The sequence below is a fragment of the Bombyx mori genome, chromosome 22 (assembly GCF_030269925.1).
Source record: "Bombyx mori chromosome 22, ASM3026992v2".
In the NCBI taxonomy this organism is placed as follows: Eukaryota; Metazoa; Arthropoda; class Insecta; order Lepidoptera; family Bombycidae; genus Bombyx; species Bombyx mori.
Genome location: NC_085128.1, coordinates 9,791,997 through 9,818,575, shown reverse-complemented (window position 1 = coordinate 9,818,575; position 26,579 = coordinate 9,791,997). Strand labels below are relative to the sequence as shown.

Sequence of the window (26,579 nt, the reverse complement as noted above, 5' to 3'; positions counted from 1 at the left end):
ATCTACCTTCACCTTTACGAGTACCATTTATCTGGTCACAGTTCACTAACGAAAAAAGATGTGTGCGTATTACATACACCTTAACAAAAATATTGCGGGATTTACGCTGCGCCACCCGCGTCGTGACAAAAATAGAAAATATCTGATACCCGGCGCACATAACATACATCATACGATGACACCGACATAGCTAACCACTAACAATCATTCTTGAAAATGTGGATTAAAAGAACGATAAGAAAATATGGACATTTAAATAACTATACTTATACTAGTATTTTACTACTTAATACTAGTATAGATATTATAGCTATATATCATTATAGTGACAATAACATGTTATTTAGATTTGAAATTTTTAGGGTTCTATGCGTGGAGCATAAAGCAATATGCATATTTTCAAATCATAAACTATTAAGAGTCACTTGCCTTTTTAGAAAATTGCCTAATAAAATAGAAAATAGTGAGTGATCTGTCAGTAGTCCCGGAATTGCCGTTATTTGACGAGGACTGTAGTAACAATTTAAAATCTATAACTTACTAGCTGACCCGGCAGACTTCGTAGTGCCTCAATCGATAAATAAAAGACCTAAACTTTTGTATAAAATAAACTTAAAAAAAACAAAAGGAACCTGTCCGACGGGCGACACGTCAAAGGGAAACAAAATTGTTATTTTTATTTAATTCCGAGTATTTTCATATTTATCTACTTTTTAAACCTTCTCTGGACTTCCAAAAACAATTCAAGACCAAAATTAGCCAAACTGGTTCAGCTGTTCTCGATTTTTAGCGAGACTAACGAACAGCAATTCATTTTTATATATATATAGATAGATGTAACAGTAATAACAACATCCAAATAAAAATTTCCTTTATTATATACTTTTACTTTCTTCTTTAATGAACTAGCATACCAATCAATCATCGTCAGAAGAGCTTATGAAAACGACATAAGCCACAGAAAAAGATCGTAAGGTTTATACAAATAGCCATTATTAAGCTGTATATAAATGATGGTTTGTTCCAGACACACTCGTATGTTAATAGTCTCTGACTTCGTCGGTGCTTCTGGCACTTGAGCCACGGCTCATTCATAAACAATTCTAATAGTCAATCTACAAGTATTAACTTCTAACATTTTGGGCTCCATAGCTTAGTCAAACCCTTTTTTTTGTTAATTAAATGACCATAAAAACTTTTGAATTATCAAAATTTCTTATACATGTCTAAAGAAAAACCTTTATTGCCTAAAACTCTTTAGTTTTCTAAAAAGGATTTTTCTTAAATGTCATTGAGTGAAGTCTGTCATGCAGTAAAAAAAAAGTTTAGTTTGTTAAAAATAGGTATTAATTTTATTAAATTAAGGGCTTTAAATGTTGTTTTATAATAATATTGGGTACTTCAGAATCAAATAACAGTAAAAAGCTTAATTGCGTTTTCTGTTAAATGTATAATTTTAGAAAACTAAGAGAAAAGAAAACTAATTTAGAAAACCAAGGAGTTTTTGACAATAAAGTTTTTTCTTTACACATGTATATCTGTGGCAGAACTATTGTAGATGTGCAGCAAAACTAAAGACTTCAAGTCAATTCAATGCAAGAATGCCACTAGATAGCCATTTTGAAATTCAAGTTGAACACGTAGGTTTTTTGGAAATCAATACTGTCGGTGACTGACATCGATGGCGGCTCTAACTGTTGCGCCGAGGGACGTGGGTTCGATTCTCACATCGGGCAAATATCCGTGTGATGAACTTTGCTTGCTCTTTGTCTGGGTGCTTATTATCTATATAGGCATATATTGAAACGTATATAAGTGTAACGTATATGTATGTCAGTCTCTAGTACCGATAGCACAGGGAGTCCTAATTTAAGGCCGGATGACCGTGCGTGATTTGTTTCCAGTTATTTATGATATCTGACATGAACATTGTTTGTCAGACTATAATTCAAAACATTTTAATAGGATGTTGACTTTTTCAGGAAAATGAACACCAAGTGAACCGACCAAATTAATAAATAAGCTTCAGTGAGTTTTGATGAAATAATATTTTGTATAATAACGTTATATTCAAGGTAACATGTATTTATTAGGTAACTTTGTAGACACACAAAGGAAATTTAATAAATAACTTAAAATGGGCACAGTGAAAAGTCATGTTACGTTCAAAAGGATAAAGGTGGGATCGACATACCTTTACGAAAGTTAATTAGCAAAACATTTACAATTACATTTTTACTGTCTTTCAGAAATAAATTTATAGAAATACACGACGAATAAACAAAAAAATCAGGATATAATAAAAATAACAATTATTGTCATTCGTGGATTATAAATGTAGCTTTGCAGCAATTAACAAATTCTATGCTCAACATTGTATTTTGAATACATTTTTGAAGTCGTCAAAATAATACGGCCTGCAATATAAGACGCCCTGTGCATTCGTATCGGGAAATGCGTCTGTGTCGGTGTTCAAATCCCCATTTTTCTTATGAAATTCGACGTTCACGATTGACTTTCACGGTGAAGGAATAGCATGGTACAGTAAAAATCAAACCTGCAAAATTATAAGTTGCCTAATTACTGGTGGTAGGTACGACCAGCAGTAATGCGCTTATTTCAGTTTGAAGGGAAGTACCGTTGTACCGTAAAAAATTGAGGCATAGAACTCATGTCTCAAGGCAGATGGTGGCATTTACGTTTTTGATATCCGATAGCCACTTAACACCAGGTGAATTCGTGAAAATGTATAAATGTACACTCATTCCTGTACGCATATTATTATAACGAGATCATTGACTACCAGATTTGAATTGTTGATTGAAAACCCATATGACAGCTTATTAACGGTAGGCAGCGGTTTGGCTCTGCCCCTGGCATTGCTGACGTCCATGAGCGACAGTAACCACTCACCATCAGGTGAAATAATAAAAATAATAAAAAACAAACGTGTGGCAATCGAGAACTGCCGCGGCATGTTTTATCAACTTATGCAATTATAATTAGACAATGATAATTTAATATTAAAACAATAATAAAACAAGACCACGCTATATTAAACATTAATAAAAGCAAAACATTAACTGTCCCCTTCACACTCATAAGCTAGACCGTGCGAGAGAGAGATGGGCAGACTTTTCATGATGCGCATGCAGTGTGACGTCACGCCAAGCGCTTATTCACAAACACTACACAAGCGCAACGTGTGAATGTGTTGAACGCGAGCTACATAGTAGGCGTAGTGGGGGTGTCAGGTTATTTTCGTTACGGAATTGGGCGGATTCAGTCGCCGCGCTCAAAGCTCGCGATAAAATCTATGAAATAGCTTAAAAATGAAAATTTTGGCACCCGCTTTAAGATATAAGGTGCAAGTAACAATTGTATCGATTTCTTAATTAATCAATAAAAGCGTCGGTCCTTCCATTATAATAATTTTCATCGAACACGTTCGAATTTTATTTGCCGAAGCGAGCTCGTGTAATGCGTTAAACTGTTACGGAATCGAGTAGAATCGTAATTAACACCTGCGCGTTCATCGGGTTAAACGGGAAGTAACAAATCAAAACCCTCCTTCTCCGACGAACGAAGGATTTAGCTGCCGCTAAATGCGTTCTATGTTATGTTAAATGATTTAAGACGAATTTGTTTGAAAACATTTAATTAAATTTTCATTGATTTATTTTGTTAATAAAATATATGGAAAGGCTGTCTCAGAGCTCACGCAGTCCATCTAGAGACGAGTTTGAAGTTTTAAGTTGAGTTAAATGAGCTAAGTCAACCTCACTGCCTTGCTAATATATTCTCCGTGGTATTCATACGTCTCAGATTAAGGGTTTAGGAAAAGCAACTGTTCCAATATAATTCCGTGGAGATTGGTGTTACAATGTGATGCCCATGGGCTTCAGTACTAACTACTTCATATTAGTTGAGCTTGCTCACTAATTAATTCAATTAAGAAAATATCACCAAAATTAACACAGAGAGACATAGAGATAGAGAGAGAGAATATGCTTTAATGCACACCAAAAAAAACAAATCTAATATTCAAAAATAATCCTCGTATTTCGAACCCTTTTTAATGATGAGATATAACTTAGACTACATTTGATTAGGTAAGTTCGCTAAAACGTAGCGCAAACTTATCTGAAAACAACAACCTAATCAGTACACGGTTCAAGCTCAAATGACTCACGCATGGCTGAATAAAAGGCGAACGATGCATTGCTAAGTTAAAAAAAAATTACTTTACCACATCAACCACAAAAGCGCGAACGTGTATTCTGAGATAACTCAGAAAATCAAGTGGAACACGCCGTGTTAAAACTTATTTGAAACCGTAACTACCCGAGGCTTTTACCTTCAGACGAAAAATATGAGATTGCACTTACGTTTGAAGTTCGTATCTATGTATGTATGTATGTATGAAAACTTTAGTGTATTTGCCGGTTACCCTTTGTTCACTTAGTGTGTTGTTATTGAATGAGGCTTTGAACTAGTTTAGAATGGCAAAAGATGTTGATTTAAGTGTGTGTTTGTAAAATAAACGATGGTAAATCAGTCTCGAGTTAACAGGCGGAATTCTTAGTGACGTTAATAGTTCATGCAAAACAAGGTTTCATTACAGTTTATTTGGTTAAGGGACTTTGAAAAAAAAAAACAATTTTGATAAATAAAAATTGTAATGTGTACGTAATAAATTAATTATAATTGATTCAGTTGTAAAATCGTTCAGATTATAACTTATTCAATGGATAGCTTGTGTGTTTAGAAAAGCAACAAGTACGAAAAGTACATTAAAAATAGACGTTGGATGATTATAAATAATAATTAAAATATATTTTCATTGGTTTTACTAAATTAGCGTTTCAATAAAATATATATCCATACTTAATATTATAAATACGACAGTGAATTTGTTTGTTTATTTCACGCCTTAAGCACTGAACTAATCCTGTTGAAAATATATGACCCTATAGAAAATTGAAAAAATAATTTCATAATTATATATTTATTTTATTATTATATATTAGAAAAACTATTGAAACACGCTCAAATAGCAAGTCGAACTAAAAATCTTTTTCATCATAATTCTCCTGGACTTAATGACTTCCTGGACTTACTTACTAAAACTGTTGTACTGACATCGTAAATTCGCAAATGTTTTAAATTGATCGGATTGCTCGGAGTCTATGTCAAACACTTCGGAAGATCCCATTACACAACACATGCAGGTCAAAGTAATAAAATGTTAAAAAACGTCGTGATACAGTAAAACTAAGTAGACATAGAACACAAAGACCTTTACAAAGGAAACTTTACACCGTGCGGTAGCTCTCCAACTGTAAGAATGTGTCATGGACTATTTAATTTCATGGATTGTTGACTTCCCTTCTTGTAAAATGATACGCTGTAGGGATACCTTCAACAGAACGGAACTAAGTCAGGTAACTGAACTTCTTAGCACTCTTTAATGTCTGAACTTCTTAGCACTCTTTAATGTGTTTACATATTATGTTATTGTTAATGACAACAAAACACTATTAAAAGTGACATCGATTTAAGTCTTACCTTCTCCATTATTTTAATTGTAGTATCCTACATAGAATTAGGCATGACTTAAATATCTATTTTGTAAAAGTAGAAATGTAAGCTAGCGCAGGTCCTTGTCTCATTTCTGACGGAAAGCATTTTTGTTTTTCGATCTGTGTGCTTAGTGCGAGTTTTTAACGTTCTCGTTAACTAACTAACGCTAACGTTACGCCTACGTTTGCCGCTAGGGGCGCTGTTCCAATTGCATACAAATTTGAGTTAACTTTTACGCTATCGAGAACGTTAAAACACTCGCACTAAGCACACTAAATGTCAAGGCGCATGGCAAGACTATTGAAACTGTCTCTTCGTATCTTAAGGTGAACGTCGGTGCTCGCTTTGGATTAATTCTTCGGTAAGCACTTAACACAATATTGACTTCGTGTATTCACATTAATTATATTTATTAAATAGATATATGTATATCTATTTTTAAATAAGTTATAGAGACAATGAAAATCATTGCGTTCCTTTTTCCCTCACTTGGTCAAGCGATTTACTTGTTTTTGTTTTCCGTTTTTTTTTTTGTTAGAAAATTTAATAAATAAAAATAAGTCACAGTGCGAAGTCGAACTTTGACCAATGGACACATATCGTATTGTTAAAGAAAGAAATGATTCAAAACAATCAGTGGGCATTAAAAACTCTAAATTTTCTGGATCGAATTAAAGTAATAGGTTCAGAAAGACGTTCAATCTCTTTTACCCACATAAAAAGTAATCTTTAATTACTTGCGAAGCATGATTTCGGCATTTCGACACAAACGTCAGACAATGGCCCGCAAATGTATTTAACTGTTTCAGCAAAAGGAGGTTAATGTTTTCAATAGAACTCTATGTAAATGCTGTCCATTGTTTCAGACCCCGTTCTAGCTGTTATCTGACCATCTATAGGACCATTAGGCCTTTATGTACCTGAGCCTTAACCGAGCTTTCATTAACTTACTCGGAGATTGTTGACCTGAGATTACATTTCTCTTTAAGTAGATAGATACAAATAATATTATGACGCGCTCCCTTCGACTTATCATATCTATTATAATATAATCATCTATATATGTATAAATCAGTTGCCAAATATATAATGGAGCATCAGTCGAGAAAGACTGGAGCGATTTTCCCAATTTCTTTTTCGTTGTGTTTTTTTGTCAAGATAAGCTTTGTGACACACATTATTTTTAGAAAATCCACCAAATTTTTTTCATACTATTAGTGAGAGTCACAACGGAGGTTAATCGCTTTCACTAATTATAAATGCAAATATTTTATTTCGGCAGGTTCTTAATCATTACGTATCTCTTAAAGTTTCTCTTGATAAGTAAACGATTTCTTCAATCACCTCTTTTGTGCAGTTACAGAAATCACGACGCATCGAAATCTGAATTGGCATTTATAGTTTGATTCGGTACTGATAATTTATAATGTAATAATAATAAAACTAATGTAACACTGATTTCTATATCAGGCCACAAAACCAACTGGATAACGAAACTTTCTTAAACTGTAGGTCGAATTTTTTCGCTAACAAATCGTGCACCAACACTACTATTGAAACCTTGATAGTTCAATAAACGCGCCACATAGCGGTAGTCTGGTGGATCAAGTCTAAATAATAGTAAAATAACACTAATGTGCTATAGATAATAATAATTTAAATATTAAAAATCCACGAAGTCTCGCTGTCACTATTTAATGATGAAAATTATAGTTTGCTTTCGGATAAGTTAAAACTCCGCGATTCAATCAGAGGCCGGCTATCCTGAACCTAATTAAACAAGCCGCGCCCATTCCCCGCTCCCGCTTCCACTCCCGCTACCGCTACCCCACCATCCGGCCTTCCTTCTGTTCCACTAGCCTAAATAAATTATCTCGGATTTAAATAAATCATACCCATTAAATATTACTCTCCTCGTTTTCGTATAACGAGTAAATAGATACTAGATTAATTGTTATAAGTTACAGCGAGCAATTAATTCTGCCTTATTCAAGATTTCATGTTGAAATACTCTTGTTCGGAATTGCTTTGATAGACAAAGCCCAATTAAAAATTGCACTGAGTTTTTTTTTTTTTATTGCTTAGATGGGTGGACGAGCTCACAGCCCACGCCCATAGACATCTACAACGTAAATGCGCCACCCACCTTGAGATATAAGTTCTAAGGGTCTCAGTATAGTTACAAGGGCTGCCCCACCCTTCAAACCGAAACGAATTACTGCTTCACGGCAGAAATAGGCAGGGTGGTGGTACCTATCCGCGCGGACTCACAAGAGGTCCTACCACCAGTAAGATAGTAGTAGAGATAAAAGTAATAGAGGTATAACTAATATAAATATGTTAATGGTTGTTGCACTATTTGCTAAATGGACAAGTCATAGGAATAATTAAAAGATAAACTTATTAGGTCGTGTTGTAAGGCGCCACCAAGAGCCGTGAAGCAGTCGTGACTTCTTACGACACTACAAAATAACATTCAACTCTTATTAACTTTATTTAGCATTTTTAAGGAACATAAAACGCGTTGCTTAAAATGAATTGCCGTAGGAAACGTCCGTCGCCGGAAGCTTATTTTTGCTTCATATTCTCAGTGACAGCTTCCGCAATGTGTCACTAATTTCGGAGTCCTCTTTGTTATGTCATAAAAACAATACCTTGTATTGTATTTGAACAAATACATTAAAATAACTGTTGATTATAAATATATCTGTGAATTATATAATTATACTGTGTAAAATACAATAATTGAGACTTCGAACTCATGTCACAATGTTGGTGGCTGCATTCGATTGTTCACCAAATTAAACAATAAATAATTACAAAGCTCGCTCGCTCGCTAAATCGCTTTTTTTATTTTCTTATAATAGCTTTGGATGCTTTTTTTTTATTGCTTAGATGGGTGGACGAGCTCACAGCCCACCTTGTGTTTTTTAATTTTTTTTTATTGCTTAAATGAGTGGACGAGCTCATATCCCACCTGATGTTAAGTGGTTACTGGAGCCCATAGACATCTACAACGTAAATGCGCCACCCACATTGAGATATAAGTTCCAAGGTTTCAGTACAGTTACAACGGCTGCCTCACCCTTCAATCCGAAACATTACTGCTTCACGGCAGAAATAGGCAGGGGGGTATTATCTACCTGCGCGAACTCACAAGAGGTCCTACCACCAGTAAATATGCTTTATGATTTTATATCGTTCGTCATCTGAAATCTGTTGTAATGCATAATTAATACATATTAGTTTTGTAAATTGATCACGTTTGGCAGAAAACAATTTATTTTAAATTAAATGGTCTCTGTCTAATTGTGTTAAAGACAAGTATGCGATTTGAGTAAACAATACTATTGAGTCGGTGTTCACAATAAGCCATCGACAATGTAAATACAACAAACATTTATGTACTTATGAACAATTTTATATAAGCGTTTTCGCACGCCAATCTCCATAATAGCGGAATCAATTTCGTGCGATTCGTAGTTTCTAATCTTGGTTAACATTTAGTATAAATCTATTAAATCGATTCGGCAAATAATAAATCATTTGCACATCAAAACGCATACGGTATCAAATGTAAATCATAGGTTCAGAGACTCGCCTCATTACGTAATTAGTATCACACAAACAGTAGTCTCTAACTTTTTAATAGAAGAATACAATCTTCATATTAATACGCGAAGAAAAAACTTTGTGTCCCTTTTTACGAAAATGACGTGGACGGAGGAGTATGAAACTTCCCACAATTATAGAGAATATAGAGGAGTGCAAAATGTTAATAATTTTTTTTAATTATGCCTAAAAAATACATTAAATCAATAAAAAAATATTACACACACTACCATGTATTTGACGCACACACGCGTGCATACTATTTATTTATTGTCAAACTTTTGTTGTTGACGTCTGTGGTCAAATTGAGAATAGATTAAATATTGTTTGTCTTTAATAATATTTTTCTATAGTCTTGGCGAAATTTGTGATTATAGAATTTTTTTTTTTTTTTTTTTATTGCTTATATGTGTGGACGAGCTCACAGCCCACCTGGTGTTAAGTGGTTACTGGAGCCCATGGACATCTACAACGTAAATGCGCCACCCACCTTGAGATATAAGTTCTAAGATCTCAGTATAGTTACAACGGCTGCCCCACCCTTCAAACCGAAACGCATTACTGCTTCACGGCTGAAATAGGCAGGGCGGTGGTACCCACCCGCGCGGACTCACAAGAGGTCCTACCACCAGTAATATAAATAGTCTTTGAAAATATAATCATGATAGTGTACAAACTTATAATTTCAATTAATTATAGTCGAATTTCGACTACCAGGCGACCACTAGTAATATAATAATAATAGACAAAAGATATTTTTTTTATATCATAATGGTTTTTAAATCAACTTTGTTTTGACAAACGAATGATGAACACGAATTCTATCCACATATGTACAGTAAGGGGTCGTTCATTACCGTATGCAGCCCATAATCGTATAAATCATAACTGTGGTTCGTGGCCGTAATTTATCCGAAATATGTCACAGGAATTAAATTTACGTTTTCTGTTATTGTGCTCACATTCTCAATAAAATTTTACCCTTTTTTTTTGTTATTAAAATTTGATGGATCACTTTATTTTCGTTGTAATTGAAACTCAGTATTACGATTTCATTTTTATTTTTATTTTTTTATTGCATATACGGGTGAACGAGCTTACAGCCCACCTGGTGTTAAGTGGTTACCGGAGCCCATAAACATATACAACGTAAATGCCGCTACACACCTTGAGATATGAGTTCTAAGGTCTCAGTATAGGTACAACGGCTGCCCCACCCCTCAAACCGAAACGCGTTACTACTGCATGGCAGCAATAGACAATTAGCAGCAATTTATACACAATTTCCTAGCTATAAATTTAGCTAAAAAAACACCTGCTTCTATTGAGCAGGAAAAAGATATGACATGTTATAAGACTTTGGAATCTGCTTCCAATTTAAATTAATTAGTAAGACAAAGGAGTCACACTCTTGCAATTACAAATCAATTAATACACCCACTAGATTATACCCATCAAAAGACGTTAACGTTTCAATTATTAACATATTCAATTTGGTGCATCAAAATTTACAAGGGATGATGGGTAAAGAGCTAGAAATTGAAATGTTTTTAAATATGCATAATATTAATGTATTCTGTGTCACTGAGCACTGGTTTAGAAACTATGAATTATTGTTTAATTTTAATGATCACCAGTTGTCAAGTTCCTTCTGCAGAGAGAACGCTATTCGCGGTGGCTCACTGATTCTCGTTAGTAAATGTTTGAAATGTAAGGAACGAAAGGATGTAGTGGCCCTCTCTGTTGAGAGAATTATTGAAATTTCCTGTGTTGAGCTTGAGCACCTCATCGTTGTCTGCGTCTACAGACCTCCTGATGCGTTATATGATTCTTTTGAAAATATTTTGGAAAATGTATTGCTAAAGCTTTCTGTCTCTAATAAACAAATTTTGGTATGTGGTGATTTTAATATTAATCTTTTAGAAAACACAAATACCACTATTAGATTCAGAACACTGTTAAAGTCATATAACCTCCCAAACTTATTTTTAGAGCCTACTAGGACAACGACCACATCGGCAACATGTTTAGATAACATATTTACAAATGTAACACCGACTAACAAAAAAATTATTAATCAGTTAACATCAGACCATAGTGGACAATTTCTGTCTTTTGAATCTAATATGAATCCTAAAGATAAAAATACTCTTGTGATTGTTCCTATTAATAAAAAACGAATTGAGAAGTTTAGAAATAATATTAAGCAAGAACATTCAGAAATTATTTATAACAAAAACCCAAATTTGTCATACCAGAATATGTTTCAGAGAATTAATTTGGTCTTTACTGATATATTTATTCCTAAAACTGTAACATTAAAAAACAAAACAGTGTTCAGCGAGTGGGCCACCACCGGAGTGTACAAGAGTAGAAAAAAGTTATATGATCTGTACTCTGAAAAAGCTTATAATAATGATGAAACATTTCATCAATATGTCAGGAACTATTCAAAACTATTTAGAAAAGTTTGTTTAGCGGCAAAATCTTTACATTTAAGTGATTTAATAAAAAATGCCCCTGACAAGATAAAGATGACTTGGAACATCATTGGTAGAGAAAGTGGAAAAGTCAGAAATAGCCACCAAGAATTCTCATTAAAAATAGATGATAAATTGGTAACTAGTCATGAAGATGTGGCTAATGCTTTTGAAAAGTTTTTCTCTGAGATTCCAGTTTCAACTACCACTTCTCTAAATTCATCCCCCACAGCAGCTGAAATATTATTGCATAAACATGCCAACAAATGTAATGAAATTTTTAAATTTAAGGAAATTAATTCAAGCAGTATAATAAAAAGTTTTAATAGCCTTAATGTAAAAAATACAGCTGACTTGTGGGGAATATCAGTAAAGATTTTGAAGTCTGTAATAGACATTATTGCTCCTCATCTTGTTAGTATTTTTAATGACTGTATTAGGTGTGGTGTATTTCCTGACTTAATGAAACATAGTAAAGTGATTCCTCTTTTTAAATCTGGTAGTACTGATGACCCCTCTAACTATAGACCTATTTCAGTACTCCCTACGTTGAGTAAAATTTTTGAAAAAATTATTTTGACCCAACTTTTAGAACATTTTAATTCAAATAACCTGCTTCATAATAAACAATTCGGGTTTACCAGGGGTCGCTCTACAACTGATGCAGGTGCTTATCTAGTCAAAAATATTTTTAAATCTTGGGAGGAATCGCATGATTGTCTTGGAATTTTCTGTGACTTATCCAAAGCATTTGACTGTGTTGAACATGAAACATTGGTGAGGAAACTACATCACTATGGTATTAGGGATGGTGCATTGGAACTTATTACTTCCTATTTATCAGGACGGATACAAACAGTAGATGTGAAAGGTAATAGATCTTCAGGCACCTTGTTGAAAATGGGTGTACCTCAGGGTTCCATTTTGGGTCCTTTTTTATTTCTAATATATATAAACGATTTACCTAGTTTTATTGAGTCCCGACACGAGGTCGTATTATTCGCAGATGATACATCTTTATTATTTAAAATTAAACGACAACTACAAGTCTATGACGAAGTGAATGATGCGATTTCGTGTGTGGTTCATTGGTTCCGTATCAATAACCTATTATTGAATAGTAAGAAAACTAAATGTATTAAATTTACTTTAAAATGTATTAAACCATCTTTAAATGTGAGACAAGTGGATAGTGATGTAATTGTTTCTGAGGAATCATTGGAGCTTGTTGAGTCAACCGTATTTCTTGGTATAACAGTGGACTCCAAACTGCAGTGGGGACCTCATATTCATAAATTGGCGAGTAAGCTCAGCTCTGCAGCATACGCAGTAAAAAAAATTAGAATGTTAACAAACGCGGACACGGCTCGTTTAGTTTACTTTAGTTACTTCCACAGTGTCATGTCCTATGGCATTTTGCTATGGGGCAATGCGGCCGATGTAGAAATGATATTTATTCTGCAGAAAAGAGCTATACGTGCTATTTATAACATGCACTCAAGGGAATCCCTGAGGGAGAAATTTAAAGAAATTAAAGTTCTCACTATGCCATCCCAGTACATTTTTGAAAATTTGATGTATGTTCGTAAACATATTGAGGAGTTTCCTAAACAGTCGGACATACATAATAGAAATACTAGGAACAAACACAAGCTTGTTGTGCCGATGAGTAGGTTACATAAGATACGAAATTCATTCGGGTGTTTGTCTGTGCGCCTGTACAACAAAATCCCACATGATGTTCAGAACCTACATATACATAGGTTTAAGAAAACTATTAAAGAACATCTGTGCAATAAAGCTTACTATAAAGTCAATGATTATCTAGAAGATTGCACAAAGTGGGAATGAGTTGCTCGCTCCAGGCATTTCAATATTGTAGTAATTGTTACGTTATAATACTCAGTGTAAAAAATTCATATTTAAAAAAATAATAATATTAAAAAATAAATAAATAATAATTTTATATGTAAAAAAAAAGACATGCCCGCTGAGTTTCTTGCCAATTCTTCTCAGGACGGAGGCTAGTTCTTGTGAATTGGCGGTAGTTCTTTTGACGTTCAACAAGTATGTACTTTCATTTATGTTGAATAAAAATTTTTTGATTTGATTTGATTTGATAGGCAGGGTGGTGATATAGGCTCACAAGAGGTCCTACCACCAATAATTACGCGTATTATAATTTTGCAGGTTTGATTTTTATTCCTTCACCGTGGAGGTCAATCGTGAACATTTATCAAGTACGTATTTCATTAGAAAAATTGGTACCCACCTGCGGGATTCGAACACCGGTACATCGCTCAACACGAATGCACCGGACGTCTTATCCTTTAGGCCACAAAGAGTTGAAAATTTGAAGATTTAATCATTACTGTGTAGGTACTAGACGTAAACAAAAATCTTGAACTGGAAATTTTTTGATAATAAATTTATTTACAGTATAGATTTATATTTACATTTATTTATCTGAACATCAAAAGTGGGATCCTTTTAAAAGATATCTTTGAATTATGAATATACTTACTTTACAAATAATTCTGAAAACATATAAATATTTATAAATACATATTTCTTTCTTTATAACGTTCTGTACTCTCGGAAAAAGATAGCTTAGATTTTTAGATTTACAGATTAAGCACAGACTTGGTTTATAGTTATCTTTTTATCGGAGTAAATAAATTATGAACCTAAATTTTATCTAGACAAAAAAAATTGAGCTCTATGCTACTCAGTGTTACGGTACATTATTTTAAAATGAGCTGAAATGAACTTTCAACGAAGCGGTGTCTCAGTGTGTTACATACGTAATTATTAGCTTTACCTATTCGAATTCGTGCAGTGAATAAATTCGCCGAATTGAACACGAGAAAGCATAAAGTCGGTTGCGATAAAAGCTTGACTGGAAGTTTAGAAAGGCAAACTTATGATCATCTATACATGTAAATAAAATTGGAGTGTCTGTTTGTAATATTGAAATAACCACTCTTTACTACATGCATATGAATATATATACGGTACATACACCAAAATAACATTTTTTAATATTTTTGTCTGTCTGTTTGTTCCGGCTAATCTCTGGAACGGCTGGACCGATTTTGACGGGACTTTCACTGATAGGTAGCTGATGATATAAGGAGTAACTAAGGCTACTTTTCCGAAGCGAAGCGAGGGCGGGTCGCTAGTCAACAATATATTTATTCACAAGCATGTCATAATGCTTTCAAATGCCCACGAATAAAATGTGCCCCCGTGAAACTTTCCTCCATCTCTGGCATTATCGATTTTTGTACAGAGACAGTCGCGGTTTCGTACTCAAAGATTCCTGAAGCCTCTCAAAATTCTCATTGTACCTTAAAATCTTTCAATAAAAAATAAATAGCGAACCTAATGGCAGTCTTTTTTTAAATAGTCTTTTTTTTTTTTATTTCATGTCATTTCATACAAAAACTTTGAGTTCGTTACTGAAGAATGATTTGAACATGACAAAAAGTCGATCAGCTAGATGAAAAAGAAAAGTCATTGTTCCATTCAACTTTTTCTATTATTCTTCAACAATCCTACTATGAAAACATAAAGTAGATGCAAATTGCTTTCCCATAAAGTCTTTTCAGTGGCTTATTACATTATGTTAATGCAAACTAAATTATAAAAGTTTCGACTGTTTTCTACGGTACGTTAAAGTATATATTTTTTAATTCAATAATAGTCAATAAAAAAAATCAGATCATTAGCAATTTAGATATAGGAATTGTAAATCCCAATGTTTCGAATAAAGGTATTATCTATACGGAAGTTACCAGAACAACAACAGTTAACGCTATAAAATAAATATGGGACACCTGTGTTCATCATAGAAGTGTTGCGGAGGTGAAACTTTACTGCATGGGCGATACGAGTGTATTTCGCAAACCAAGCGACGTTTGCTGCGGGTTGACACTAAACGCGCCGACACATATTGCTCTCCAACTATTAAAGGTTTTACAGCACAAGTTACGTATGGGTAGGAACGGGCCTTGCCCCTCGGTATGATCTAATTTTGTCTCAGTAGGAAGGCGGTAAAACGGCGTAATGGGCCTGAACAAAACGGCTCTGATTTATGGAGGGCACGCCACCCAGCTCGCACTAACATAAATAGCAAGTGGCAGACACCCTGAAAAGGGTTATACCAGTAATAGTACACGTTGGCAACATGCTTCGAAGAACAAAATGATGTTGAGTACTTATTTCTGCGTATCAGTCGAAGAGTTGTTTACTACAGCCGTTAAGGTACGCCCATAAATAAAGTTATACCGTACTTAGGGGGATCAGAACGGAAGAAATGTGATTTCGCGTGAATACAAAAGGTAATAAGTTTGGTTTCAGATTGCGACCAGGCTATACTTTGTGTCGTAACGGAATAGTGCAAAGTTACAATCCAATCGGTGCGGTAAAACAAAATCATTTCAACCTTGTTAAGGACAATAAGTGTATAACTATATAGGAAATATTATATTCGTGTGATAACAAAACGCCGTTGGTTGTTGTTCATGTGTAAGTTAAGTTATTCAAATGAGAACGCGTACCCTGAAAATTTCATTTTACTAGACAGAAACGAAATTAAAATGTTATTGTGCTTCTGAGGGATGCTCATGTGAAAATCAATTTGAAATCTTTTATGGGAAGTGTTAGGAGAGCTGAAAGCAATTTAATGGAGATGAAGACTTTTTTGATAAGAATATGACTTTTTTGTAATAAAATGTTTACTTTTTTATTATATAATAGAGTATTTAAGTCCATTCTCAGAATTTATTAAGCCGACTAAATACATCTGAAACAACACTCAAAAACTTCAACAAGAATTAAAACTACTATGATTTGTTTCTGATCAGAAATAGACTAAGATTTAATGTTACTGTATTGAATAATTATTTTTTCAATTTTGAGGATAGCTCCATTGTAATACGAGGGTAACAAATCGAAAGCAAAAAATAATAAAACAGTGAATGTGGTGTGGAAAAAAGGTGGCGAAGAGTTGGGCGAATTTCCACATATTTGAATTTAACACGTTTTCCTATATAGAAGGTTTTATGGCTCGTAAAGGCAATTGATCCCAAAATTGCCCTTGGTTCCCCTTAATCTAAAGGGTCATGTTTGTTACACATACCGATAAAGAAAGCTTTTCATACTTAAATGAAATAAAACAAAATGGCTACTACATCCTTGTAATTTCAAGTTTAGATTAAACCCAAAGTGTTTAAATGAATAATTATTTCGGGAGACTAACTAAGCCACTTGTTTACCTTTTAACTTTTGCTGTTTATATGAAGAAACCTCTTAGAGAGCCAGTCTGAGAGGTTGAAACCCTTAAAAAGCATTATGTAGTTTATATACGGTCTCTATCTAAATCTGGGGACTCAGGTGGACGCGCGGTACTCGACTGTAAATATTTAATGTCGTTCCTTAACAGCTACTCCCTCTAATAATGCACTGTATTATCAGTATGTGCTTCACGATATTTTATCATCAAGTCGTTGTATTTTATTATATTTACAACAGATCATGTATACACGAGATAAGCCTAGTTTTACGGCTGCTTTGCCAGTTTGTTATATGTAGGTGCAAAGTTATTAAAATACGATTTTTTTGCAATTACTCGCATGCTAGTGTGTCCTATAATTATCATACTGTGATAAAAACATTCTCTAATGCCAATAATGTGCAAACGCATTGATTTCTTACTGGTGGTAGGACCTCTTGTGAGTCCGCACGGGTAGGTACCATCACCCTGCCTATTTCTGCCGTGAAGCAGTAATGCGTTTCGGTTTAAAAGGTGGGACAGCCGTTGTAACTATACTGAGGTCTTAGAACTCATATCTCAAGGTGAATGGCGGCATTTACGTTGTAGATGTCTATAGGCTCCGGTAAACACTTAACACCAGATGAGCTGTGAGCTCATCCACCCAAATAAGCAATAAAAAAAAATGTTTCAGTGTACCCTTGGTCACAGACTGCGAATGCCTAAACAGCTTTAGTCCGAACCAACTGAGTAATAATATTCCAACATGATACGGGATTGTGTTGACACAACAAAAGAGCCGCCCTCGAAAGCATTTTTATGAAAATAAGTAAGAAAAACATTTTTTTTTTCCATTTCACATAACTTTGTTACAATACAAAAGTCAGACGGTCCTGTTGTGAATAAAAACCTATTTTTCTCGAACAATGCGTATAAATACTAACGGTACGTCCACACAAAAGGTAAACCTTGTCGATGGAGAACGCCAATTCAACAGCCCCAAGCTAGGATTTTCTCCTTTGCCATGGGTACTGGAGATACTCGTAATAACAATTATGCTTAGACCAAATCATCTCTAACAAAAATATTGCCTGCGACCGGAATTTGAGCCGTAACGCTATCATTCAGTAGCGTATATATGAGCACGATTCACACTTCTATCTTATCGTTGCCGCCGCTGACTACTCCCCGAATCCTGTTCACGCAGGAACCAGTCACCGTCGACACCCTAGACACTTCCTTACGGATCCCTCAGATCTAATAACCTTTACCTTAGACGCCTTCAGCTCTAACACTAGGAGCAGGCTTAGGGACCCCAGTAACCGTACTCGTCGAACTCGACAAAGAGTTCGACGTGCAACCTAACCCATGCATCAGCTCGCTGAGTTTCCCGCCGGATCTTCTCAGCGGGTCGCGATTCCGATCCGGTAGTAGATTCAATCGTGAAGCAGCTGCTCTTGACTTGTTAGGTCTCCTTCGGAGGCGCTCAGGCAGCTGTTAGCAAATCCCACCCCTCTTGGCTGAGCCTTTGCTCGCCCACCTGTCCTGGTGAAACTGGAAAGGCATCCGAGCCACCAGTAATTCTTCAATCTTAAAAAAAGGAAAAAAAACTTCTATCTTATATGTAAGACACAAATAACAAGCATTCAGTAGACACAGTACCTTTATCAAATTAAATATATATTCAATTGATTTGCGTTTCGGTGAACAGAAGCCGCTTCCGTGAATATTAGATTAACAAAACAGTTGACGTTCGGCTTATTTACTAAGAAGCTTTGATCATTATCTAAAATACTGTCTTGGCTGTATGGCATGTTCTGTTTGCGACATACACTGTGTAATTTTGAAATGTGTGGCATCGACAATTTGGAACAACGAATAAGAAAAAAATAATTTATAATTTAACTCGCGTGTTTTTAAGGTCGATTCTGAAGGAATCTATAACTGTTCTTTTTAGTGCCCAATCTGACTTAAAAATTTTGATATTCTTTTTGCCCTTAATCCACTATATGAGAAATGTTCAATACGAAATCGCGTTTATGTAGTTGTAGGGCACAGTTCCGTTGGCTTTACGACTTTTAGTTTTATAAACTTTCCAACCGTACTCGCCCTCTTCGCTGAGCATTTAAAATTAACATTATTATTTATTGTCATTATTATTGGGGAGTCCAACACTCGTATAAATATTATAATAAGTAAATGTATTTTCTACATGGATACCAAGTTTCAAGTCAATCGGATGCATGGTTCAGTAGTTATAACGGAACATCCCTAAAAACCACTGTAGATTTATATATTAGTATAGATAACGACAGATCAGTTTGAAACATTTAAACCTTCTTTAATTTCGATTACATCATTAAGAATCTCAACAATTGTATAATCAGAGGCACGCATCAAAAATGACATGCAATTTTCAACATTAAGTCTTGGCAGATAGGTACACGGGCAGAAAACTGATTTCAAATAATAGTAAATATCATTACCTCCTTACCATATCTAGAAAAGTATTTAGCTTAAAGCAAACAATTCGAAGTAACTCAGTAAGACTTTAAAAAAGACGATAACTTTTTGGTTATTTTCTTAGAAAATTTCGTGCACTTTCAGCTGGACACGGTAAACGCTTCGTGAACTATTTCTGTCGTCGATATGGGTGGCACGACTCTGTAAATCAACATAATTCGTTCCTGGAAATCTTGATTGGCTGGTTAAATAAATATGTAGTTATAATGAAGTTCAAACGAAGATATCTTCCTGTTGAATTCACAGCTAAAATAGCCTAGCTCATACCTATCATAGATAATGTAAACAAATTGTTAAATAAGTTTTTTAATCCAGCTGCGTTCATGTTGTATATTAAACGTATAATTTGTAGTGCATAATAATTGTGTTTTATTTTTAAATTTCATCAAATGTTCAACTGTTTGACTCATAATAGATTGGGGAACGAGTCTTTTTGCGTTATAGTATGTATGAACTTGTAATAAAATCTCTTTGGCTATACTATTTGTAGGTATCTGGCTGGTTTTGGTATCATTAAAAGTTTAAATTTGAAAGAAGATAATTCCAAATTCAAATCAGGAAAATGTGTGATTTTTGTTTATTTTTCGTACTGTCAAGATGAGTGAATCTAATGAAGAAATTCGATACATTTTAAATTTTACTACAAAAAGGTAAAAATGCAACGCAAGCCGCCAAAAATGTTTATGGACCTAGTGCCAGTGTCTGTGAGAGTAGTACCAATTTGGTTTAAGCGTTTTCAATCCGGAAATTTTGATGTCAAAGATGCACGTCGCTCTAGTGCGCCCTATTACGGATAAAATGGATGCCTTTTTTGAAAAAGTGGAGCATGATCGGCATAGCTGTAGTTACGACATAGCTGAAGAACTGGAAATTGACCACAAAACAGTTTTGGCGCATTTGAAAAAAACTGGGTACACAAAAAAGCTCGATATTTGGGTACCTCACGAGCTCACTGAAAGAAACCTAATGTCCCGTGTACTCATTTGTGATTATTTATTACGACGTAATGAAACCGAACCATTTTTATAAAAGCTGATGAAGCTGATAACTGGTGATGAAAAGTGGATCACGTACGATAAGAACGTGCGAAAAAGGTCGTGGTCAAAGGCCGGTCAGGCTTCATAGACTGTGGCGAAACCCGGGTTAACTGGCAACAAAGTGATGCTGTGTGTGTAGTGAGATTGGAAGGGCATTATTCATTATGAGCTGTTAAAAAAAAAAGGTTGATGATATTTTCAGATTCGACGGGTTAGACCATTGCCCTACCTTCAACTGCTGGGAAGCAATCACGCGTTTCGGTTTCAAGGTCGAATATATATTATTTTAATACATAAGAGACCTCAACGAATATTTTAAGCTACGTGGAGGCATTGACTTTGTGATAACTGTGGACCTAAGCATAAGGTATACCATCTCTTGAACAATTACTCAATTTTAAGCGTGAATATTATCAAACAATGAAACGTTGAATTTTTGTTTGAGATAGAGGAACTGCTAGCTTTACCAGCTTCAGCGGGACTGGGGATATAGTAACATTAACATCCAAGCCTTTTTTTGTTCTATAATACTAGCACTACTACAACTAAAATTTTCGGTTTTCTTTTTAGAACGAGTGCGTTCCATTCCAAAAGATCACAAATACCGAGATAGATTAACGGGCTTAGAGTTGAAATTAAACACGCATTATCTCTCATCCTTTGACGGGAGTTTAAACAAACATTACTAACCTTATCGGACACTCGCTTTTTCGTCGAATATTCTTAACTAATAATCACAAGTTCAAAAGAAAAATGTTTTAATAAAAATACAAGTAACGTCTGAGCTATTACATTGAAATGTTACAATGAACGAGTTCCTTTTAGGAGCGATCAGAATTCAGAGGCATTGGCGCTAAGACAGACTTCGAATAATAATATTTTTAGACTTTATTCAATCCTTTTTGATAGAGCACTTTCGAATCGTGAAAGCAAATAATTTTAAGGAATACAATTCCAATAACTTTTTGTTCTTTTTCATAGTTCAAATGAAAGTCGGCTCCTCCCAGTGCTCTCTTGTAACTTCTCATAAGCTATTTTGAAATTCAACTTACTGACTTCTCGGTGTTATCAATTGTTTCTGCTTTGAGTTCGATTTACGGAGTTAGTTTCCAATATACGATACAGCGTAGTTCTCACTGGAATGTTGATTTTATATGTTTATATATTCCTGCTTTTCTATCGTTTTCTTTTGATTAAAACTATCTATTTTATGTTTTTCATTTAGAAAAATCCTCAATTTGGTGCGTTATACAAAAAATATGTTCCATTTTTATATGTAGCTACCAAAATAAAACAAAAATATTAATAATGCAAAAAGCGCGCTAAGGTGTTCATTAATACCTCGGGCTACGTTTTATTCGTTCCAGAACTATTTGTGCGCTCGTTAACTTAATGGACCACACAGCTAGAGATAAATGGATCGTGGAGGACGAAATCAACGAGCCAACTTGTTGGGAAACAACAGACGTCACTGCCTTTCAGTAATGGCCACCCATGAATAACACTTTTTCCGATTACGATAATTAACTTTCGAAATATTTTATCGATGTTTATTTTTCTATTACTTTATAAAGTTACTATTATTATTAAAGATATAATAGTGTGTATATTTACAAAAAAAAAAACAAATAATACTACAAACACGTGCCCTTTAGATGTAATGTGTTTCTTTTGTTATGAGGAAATCGCCGGATTTCCGCCCTCCACTGGGGATGGTGGGCGGGGTATATCGGAGTCGAACCGACTAAAACCTCCTGTCGCTCAACAACCCATGTCCGAACCTCGCATGAGACAGAACTCATGAAAAGGAAAAGGGGGGAAGTGAAGCGTTTAGTGCGGTGCACATCTCTCCCATCACCCTCCCCCTCGAGACGCTGAACCGGCGGTCGTCGACGCCACGACCACCAGCCCTCTCGGTCGGCAGGCTAGATGTACTGTATACGTACTTGTTAATTATTTTCAGGCATGACGCAAATTGATTTTGATAAAACTCTTTTTAAACTTACGACTAAATATAAAATCGACGATGATGAGAAGTTGAGATATAACAATGCAATAAATATTTTGATAACCAATAAGATAAACGCGTTTTTTCAAGAGAAAACATTTATCTAACATTCGAATTCCTGAATCAAGGGATACAACTTAAAAGAAAATGAGAAACACACTTATCTGATGTTGTAAAAGTATAAAGCGCCAGTACCCAAAATGCCTTTTGTTGGCACCGATAAAAACGAAAGTAATCCGATGCAATGAAAAGCAAACCCGCTTAAGTTTTTGTTCAGTGAATATTGTAAGAAAATTCACGTGTTTAGTATATATACGTGGTCTCCCCCGGGCATCTGATATCGTCGGTCGGGTAATTGAATTAACCTGAACCGTGTAGTCATCGCTCAAACACATGTGAGAGGGGAATTTCAGCATACCAAAACATTGTAACGCAATGAATAATATAAAACACGTGCAAGCGATTGCTTGATAAATCCTTAAAAACGTGGAACGTGTTTGCTAATTTGTTGCTTGAATGAGCATGTTTCGGCTACATTCTTTTTACTGCCACTTGACACTTATTTTAAGATATTGTCATTTGGAGACAAATCTATAATCTATACTAATATATCTACAGTGGTTTTTACGGACGTTCCCTTATAACTACTGAACCGTGCATCTGATTGACTTGAAACTTGGTATCCATGTAGAAAATACATGTACTTAATGGATAGGCTAATATTTATATGAGTGTTGGACTCCCTACACCAGTTGCGGGGGCGTTAATGATGAGAATCTTTGTGGGGGTGAGAAAGAATAATGTTAATTTTAAATGCCCAGCGAAGCGGACGGGTACAGCTAGTAATTCATAAACATAGGAAATCGTCGTGGCTTAAAGAATAAGATGCCCGGTGCATTCGATTCGAGCCGATATTTGAACACCGCAAGCAGATACCAATTTTTCTAATGAAATAAATACTTAACGAATACTTTTTTCTAATGAAATACATGCCAACAAATTACTTCCACGATGAAGGAATAACATCGTGTAATAAAAATTAGTCCCGTCATACTCCTTTTTTCCCCAAACTTTTTGGGCTCGCTCGAAAAGCGACCACCATTTCTGCTGTGAAACATTAATGCATTTCGGTTTAAGCGGTAAGGCAGCAGATGTACTAAATAACTGAGACTTAGAACTCATATCGCAAGGTGGACGACGGTGGCATTTACCTTGTTGGTGTCTATGGTTTTTTTTTATTGCCCACTTAGGCAGACGAGCACACGGCCCATCTGATGGTGAGTAGTTACCGTCGCCCATGGACTTCAGCAATGCCAGGGACAGAGCCAAGCCGTTGCCTACCGCTAACGGGCTCCGATATCTACTTAAAAACAAGTAAGCTGTAAGCAAAAAAACAATAACTAACAGCTTGTAACATTTCAGGGGTTAAGAGTATATTTTGCCCGATTTAATCTGCTTAGAAACGCAGCCAGCAAGTGGTGCTTATCTAAACCCTAATCTATCGCGGTTTCGAACCGGAGCTGCCACTCTAAGTTATTAGATCGCTCAAGAGTTTTGCGAAGACTCTCTCAGCCGCATCAATTCCTGCCTCCTACATTTAATACGACCACAATTTCGACATTTAAATTAATGTTTCTTATAATCTTTTTTTTTTATTGCTTAGATGGTTGGACGAGCTCACAACCCACCTGGTTTTAAGTAGTTACCACAGCCCATAGACATCTATGACGTAAATGCACCACCTACCTTAAGATATAAGTTCTAAGATCTCAGAATAGTTACAACGGCTGCCCCACCCTTCAAAACGAAACGCATTACTGCTTCACGGCTAAAATAGGCAGGGTGGTGGTACCTACCCGTGCGGACTCACAAGAGGTCCTACCACCAGTACAAACTCAAACCCTATTTGATTTAAAACGCTTTCACAGGAACATAAATAGTATTTTTTAATCATTTTAGAGACAAACGCGACCGTTGTGATTTATTTTTCTTTTATTTATTGTTTAGGCACACAATACACATTACAAGCTAAAAAGATACACAAAAAATAATAAAAAGTAAAGAAAAAAAACTGGCTTGCAACATAAGTCATGTGCGCACGAGTAAGCAAGACAAATATGTGAATTTGTACACAATGGTCCTTACAACTATACATTAAAAAAACACGACAACGAAAACCAATCTAACTTATAATGTAAAGAAATAATTTTACTCACAATATACATTAAACAATTTTATTACACTGAAGATTTTTATAAACGTCACTAACCTACAAGTAAAAATATCCAACTAAGTTGACGACTTTGCCGGATCGTTATAGGTGCGAATTTATTAAAAAACGAATTCTTTACAATTACTCGCATGCTACCGTGTTCTATATTGATCATACTGTGACAAAAATATTCTTCGAAATGCCAATAATGTGCTAATGCATGGATTTGTAATCAACGAACATGCATGCATATTGAAATAACGACTAGTATACTGTCGTACAGTTAAATTGGTACACTTTAATGAGTACATTACATTACCTTACAGTACATTAATAGTCATAATTATGTGTTTAGGGGTGTTAAATTATTAATATAAAGTGATTTTTGACAAATAAACAGTTAAATGAGCCTATGATGAAAATAATAAATAACTTATAGGGCTTGTTGGAGGCCGTGTCCTCGTCGCAAAAGTAGGAAACGACTTGTCGTTGCCGAGTGTTGTGGCATCGATGCTCGGCGACGACGAGTCGTGGAAGGCGATGCTCGACTTCTGCGAGTGCACCATCTCGCAGAAGGAGGCGGCGGGGCGCGTGAGAGACGCACAATCCCGCCGCCGTCAAGCGGGGGCCAGGGAGGCGGATCTCACCCAAGCCCTGGCCCTCTAAGTGCTTCGGGTCCCCCCTCACATGTCGGTCTGGGGACCGGCGAGGGGGGCCTAAGAAGACGACGTGCAAGCTGCTCTGCACGCGTTTTACGCAAGAGCATCCGGGTGATAGAAGGCCGGCTATCCTCGACCCACGCTGGTTCTGGTCCAGCGGGGTATTCCGTAGGATAGCTCACTCTAACCGGCGCCATCTAGGCGGGCTTCGGATAGCCTGCCGACCGAGAGGGCTGGTGGTCGTGGCGCCGACGACCGCCGGTCCGGCATCCCGAGGGGGAGGGTGATGGGAGAGATGTGCTCCGCACTAAACGCTTCACTGTCCCCCCTTTGCCTCTTCATGAGTTCTGTCTCATGCGAGGTTTAGACGTTGGTTGTTGAGCGACAGGAGGTTTTAGTCAGTTCGACTCTGACATGCTCCGCCCTCTATCCCCAGTGGAGGGCGGAAGTCCGGCGATTTCCTCCTGACCAAAAAAAAAAAAAAAAGGGCTTGTTGGAACCATTCTCAGAAACTAATACAAAGAGTTGGAGATTCCTAAGTCGACCGAACTAAAAGGAAAAATCAATATTTCACTGATTGTTTGCACTGTAAATAAAACAGTTATAAAAAAAAATCACGAGAAATATATGATCATGAAAAAGCACATTGCAATGCTAGAAACTCCAACCTGTTGAGTTTCTCGCCAGATCTTCTCAGTGGGTTACGATTCCGATCTAGTGGAAGTTTTTTTTTATTGCTTAGTTGGGTGAACGAGCTCACAGCCTACCTAGGTGTTAAGTGGTTATTGGAGCCTATAGACATCTATAATGTAAATGCGCCACCCACCTCGAGATATAAGTTCTAAGGACTCAGTATAGTTCCACGCAGCTAATCACCGGTATTGCTAGAGCAGATGTTAGCAAGTTATTTCAGGCTAAGCCTTATGAGCACTAGAAGTGAGGCCAGAATAGCCCTTCGAGTCTACTTACAGACTAGTAGGCAAAAAAGCGGGGAATTGCTCTTACATTATAATGCTGTTGGTTCACGAACATTGAAATTACTAAAATTACATGGTTTATTATGGTTAACTTTGCTATTCACGATTATTGTCTTCCGTTTATTATTTGATGTTTCGGTTTCGAGAATGGTACATTTACCTCCTGTACACGATTATTTTTATAACGTCTCTTGAGTAGTTACTATTTATCTT

At 35.7% G+C, this 26,579-nt stretch overlaps 3 long non-coding RNA genes across 4 annotated transcripts in view; all 3 read left to right on the top strand.

Annotated features, from left to right (window-relative positions):
• Positions 1–26,579, top strand: part of LOC134200989 (uncharacterized) — a 79,099-nt gene that overhangs the window by 5,536 nt on the left and 46,984 nt on the right. The gene's annotated exons all lie outside the window — the stretch shown is intronic.
• LOC119630273 (uncharacterized) lies at positions 1,276–19,835 on the top strand. 2 transcript variants are annotated; one of them, XR_005246065.2, is made up of 3 exons: positions 1,276–1,343; positions 1,983–2,028; positions 19,558–19,835. It is a non-coding gene; the product is annotated as an uncharacterized LOC119630273 (long non-coding RNA). The 2 variants fall into 2 exon arrangements; XR_009976127.1 differs by lacking the exon at positions 1,276–1,343 and adding an exon at positions 1,353–1,640.
• LOC119630272 (uncharacterized) lies at positions 20,062–22,164 on the top strand. Its single transcript, XR_005246064.2, has 3 exons — positions 20,062–20,123; positions 20,713–20,877; positions 21,878–22,164. It is a non-coding gene; the product is annotated as an uncharacterized LOC119630272 (long non-coding RNA).